The sequence below is a fragment of the Penaeus chinensis genome, chromosome 33 (assembly GCF_019202785.1).
Source record: "Penaeus chinensis breed Huanghai No. 1 chromosome 33, ASM1920278v2, whole genome shotgun sequence".
Taxonomy (NCBI): Eukaryota; Metazoa; Arthropoda; class Malacostraca; order Decapoda; family Penaeidae; genus Penaeus; species Penaeus chinensis.
Window position 1 is genome coordinate 33,429,259 of NC_061851.1, and position 5,000 is coordinate 33,434,258.

Genomic DNA, 5,000 nt, shown 5'->3' on the forward strand with positions numbered 1-5,000 from the left:
GTCAGTCAGTCAGTCAGTCAGTCAGTCAGTCAGTCAGTCAGTCAGTCAGTCAGTCAGTCGGTTAGTCAGTCAGTTAGTCAGTCAGTCAGTCAGTCAGTCAGTCAGTCAGTCAGACAGTCAGTCAATCAGTCAGTCTCTCCTCATCCTTTCTCCCTCTCCCCCTCTCCTTTTCTTACACTCGCTTTCTAAGCTTGACTAATATATATATTTTTTTATTCCAGATGTTATGATGGCCATCCAAGATAATGGCGAAACATGGCCACAGAAGAGAAGACGAAGAAAAGAGGAAGAAGCAAGAATTATCTTGATGTAAAAACACTGTCAAGATAAGCAGATTAACAAGCATCAGCATACGAGCATGATAACAAGAACAATGCATCTCACTTAGCCTGCGCCACGTAACCGTCGAAATGTTGATAAGACCTGATATCAAGTGACACTTCTGCATCAGCGACAAAGCTTCCTCCTTGGGAATGGCACCATTGTCATCTTCATTCCACGTCTTCGTCCTCTTCGTCCTAAATAATCAAAAGTAAATGGAATGTAATAACTATGGCATCAATATGGACATATGAATCGAAATTTCACACCATAAGACCATGGGACGTACAGCTCAGTTATGCTCAAAAATTTTGAAGATTTGGTTTCCTCCTATGAAACATAGCATAACTTTAATTGCAGAAGGCATAGCTGCCCACACTAACGACCACACAGAGATAGAAATAATGGTTATATCCATGGAAATGGACATGTCTATGTCCATTTCCATAGAAAGGAATAATGTACTTATGCTGCATCTCATTTCCTGCAAAGACTGTACCATATTTCACTGAGACGGGACTGTGTGAAGTAAGCGAATTGTCACCCTCAGTTCTCTCTGATGTGGATTAATTTCTTTCTTCGCAAGGTTAAAAAAAGACAATTCTGTCATCTGAGGAAAGCTTTGTGTAAAGAATCTTCATGGACTATTTTCCACTCGTGTGAAGACTTGTCAAGCTGAACAGTGTTGGTCGATCATCACTCATACAAGACTCTATGGACTATGGACATTCAAATGAGGCTCCTCGCATTGGATCAACTTTCATTCCAGCAAAGGGGCTTCCAAATGAAAGAACTCAAACAAGGCTCCTTCAGTTGGTTCTGGTTTCCCCTGAACAAGGCTCTATAACGCCAGACAACTGGAATGGATCAACTTTCACTTTACCAAGTCTCCTAGAAATGAATAGATTTTTTACTGAAACCAGGCTCTATGAAATTTATCAATTTTCGCATCAACAACTTTCTGTGAAATTGATCAACTTTATATCGTGTTCCAAACTTCTTGAAATGAATTAACATACTTCCACGGCAGGATAATGAATCAACTTTGACGCAAGCAAAACTACGAAACAGGTTATTCTAACCCTGACATGACTGAAGTTCCGCTCATGCAAAGCTTTTTGAAATGGACCATTATTTACCCTGGCATGACTCTGAACTTTCACTCGAGTAAGGCTCTAAGAAATTAATCAAATTTTCATCCTGACAGGACTATGGTATGAATCAACTTTCTTTCAAACAAGGCTCTATGAAATGGATCAATTTATATCCTGGCAGGACTATGCAGTGAGTCAACTATAAAACGCATAGTTCTTTATCCTGTCAGAGCTCAAGAGGTATATCAACTTTCAATCAAATAAGGCTCTAGGAAACAAATTTTACCTTGAAATGACTGCGAAGTGGATCAACTGCACTCCAACAAGGCTCTACGAAATGGATCAACTTTTACCCTGAAACGACAATATAGTGGATCAACTTGCACTCAAACAAGACTCTATAAAACGGATCAATTTTATCCCTGAAACGACTATGTAGTGGATCAACTTTCACTCAAACAAGGCTCTATGGAACAGATCAATTTTACCTTGAAATGACTGTAAAGTGGATCAACTGCACTTAAACAAGGCTCTACGAAATGGATAAATTTTTACCCTGAAACGACTATGTAGTGGATCAACTTGCACTCAAACAAGACTCTATAAAACGGATCAATTTTATCCCTGAAACGACTATGTAGTGGATCAACTTTCACTCAAACAAGGCTCTATATAACGGATCAATTTTTACCCTGAAACGACTATGAAGTGGATCAACTTTCACTCAAACAAGGCTCTACAAAACGGATCAATTTTTACCTTGAAACAACTAAGTAGTGGATCAACTTTCACTCAAACAAGGCTCTATATAACGGATCAATTTTATCCCTGAAACTACTAAGTGGATCAGCTTTCGCTCAAACAAGGCTCTACAAAATGGATCAATTTTTACTCTGAAACGACTAAGAAGTGGATCAACTTTCACTCAAACAAGGCTCTATAAAACGGATCAATTTTATCCCTGAAAGTTCTAAGTGGATCAGCTTTCGCTCAAACAAGGCTCTATAAAACGGATCAATTTTATCCCTAAAACGACTAAGAAGTGGATCAACTTTCACTCAAACAAGGCTCTATAAAACGGATCAATTTTATCCTTGAAACGACTAAGAAGTGGATCAACTTTCACTCAAACAAGGCTCTACAAAACGGATCAATTTTATCCCTGAAACGACTAAGAAGTGGATCAACTTTCACTCAAACAAGGCTCCATAAAACGGATCAATTTTATCCTTGAAACGACTAAGAAGTAGATCAACTTTCACTCAAACAAGGCTCTACAAAACGGATCAATTTTATCCCTGATACGACTATGAAGTGGAACAACTTTCACTCAAACAAGGCTCTATAAAACGGATCAATTTTATCCTTGAAACGACTAAGAAGTGGATCAACTTTCACTCAAACAAGGCTCCATAAAACGGATCAATTTTATCCTTGAAACGACTAAGAAGTAGATCAACTTTCACTCAAACAAGGCTCTACAAAACGGATCAATTTTATCCCTGAAACGACTATGAAGTGGATCAACTTTCACTCAAACAAGGCTCCATAAAACGGATCAATTTTATCCTTGAAACGATTAAGAAGTGGATCAACTTTCACTCAAACAAGGCTCTACAAAATGGATCAATTTTATCCCTGAAACGACTAAGAAGTGGATCAACTTTCACTCAAACAAGGCTCTACAAAACGGATCAATTTTATCCCTGAAACGACTATGTAGTGGATTAACTTTCACTCAAACAAGGCTCTACAAAACGTATCAAATTTTACTCTGAAACGACTATGAAGTGGATCAACTTTCACTCAAACAAGGCTCTATATAACGGATCAATTTTTACCCTGAAATTACTATGAAGTGGATCAACTTTCACTCAAACAAGGCTCTATAAAACGGATCAATTTTATCCCTGAAACGACTATGAAGTGGATCAACTTTCACTCAAACAAGGCTCTACAAAACGGATCAATTTTATCCCTGATACGACTATGAAGTGGATCAACTTTCACTCAAACAAGGCTCTATAAAACGGATCAATTTTATCCCTGAAACGACTATGTAGTGGATCAACTTTCACTCAAACAAGGCTCTACAAAACGTATCAAATTTTACTCTGAAACGACTATGAAGTGGATCAACTTTCACTCAAACAAGGCTCTATATAACGGATCAATTTTTACCCTGAAATTACTATGAAGTGGATCAACTTTCACTCAAACAAGGCTCTATAAAACGGATCAATTTTATCCCTGAAACGACTATGAAGTGGATCAACTTTCACTCAAACAAGGCTCTACAAAACGGATCAATTTTATCCCTGAAACGACTAAGTGGATCAACTTTCACAAGAAATCTTCACTCATCAAAGAAGGCTCTATGATATGGATCAATTTTGCCCTAAGAAGTCTATGAAGCGAATCAACCTTCACTCAAACAAGGCTCTATATAACGAATCATTTTTTTTTAGCCTGAAGCCACTTTCGCTCAAACAAGGACAAGGAGTCTGATTCTATCCCGACAGGACTATAAAGTATATTAATTTCCACGCAAAACAAGACTTTATGATATGGATCAGGTTCACAGACATCTATAGTATTCCTCACTCTGTTAAAGGCGCTTAGGATTGCATCAGACATCAATCATCGAAGTAATTTGAACTGGCACAGTGCTCAACAGTGGACCAGTTTCTTTAATTCTGAAGGAACTGAATTTTTTTTTTTTTTTTTTTTTTTTCAACCTGATTAATACTCTCTAAAGAAGGTCGGCTGCCCCTTTGTAGTCGATGGAATATTTCATATAGTTACAATCCCATAAAAATGCATTTTTTTTTTTATCTATGTTCATGAATCATAACTTTTAGAAGAATTTGTATCATTTTTCACAACAAGATTTTTCTGTATTGTAAATTTAACCCCCCAAAATTAACATAGAAAGAATAAACAACCGTTATTAGTAAGTCAAGATTGATTTTAGAAGACATTTCCCATAATTTTCATTGTTAATATAATTCCATACATATAAATATATATATATATATATATATATATATATATATATATATATATATTTGCCATTACCATTAAATCTCATTCCATTTACTTAGCATGAAATTTAATCAGCTTTAGGCTCCAAGGCTGATGCCTTGAATACTCACTCTTAATGGATCAAACTCTAACAAAACAGATAACAATAAAAAAAAAAAAAAAATAGGACTGATGTCACAGTCTCTAGTTTAAAAAAAAAGAGTAAAACTGTAAATAAAAACAATAAATCACATGCTTTTTTCCTATTTTGAAGCTGTATAATTGAAAAGTTATTTGTAAAAAAGCGTGCATAATTGTAAATAAAATGAAAAATGTATATAATGTATACCACGTGTTTTCGATTAACCTAGCTTTTAATGTTTTTGAATCTGCCACCGTAACCGCTTGTTTCTTTATGCAAGTAGAAACAGTGGATACGATAAAAGACAAGCGTATGGATAAGTGAAGAGAAATAGAAAAATAAAACCAAATATATGATGACACACTAACATCCATACATACTGCATAAGGAGGATCATATAAAGCATATTTCTCATTTCT

The 5,000-nt window shown here is 36.0% G+C and overlaps 1 long non-coding RNA gene across 1 annotated transcript in view; it reads left to right on the forward strand.

The window, feature by feature from the left end:
- The window catches only part of LOC125042926, a 7,142-nt gene extending 2,355 nt beyond the window's left edge, over positions 1-4,787 (forward strand). Inside the window, exon 2 of the long non-coding RNA XR_007116384.1 lies at positions 222-4,787. This is a non-coding gene — a long non-coding RNA (uncharacterized LOC125042926). The remainder of the gene's footprint in view (positions 1-221) is intronic.
- Positions 4,788-5,000: the final 213 nt, after the last annotated feature.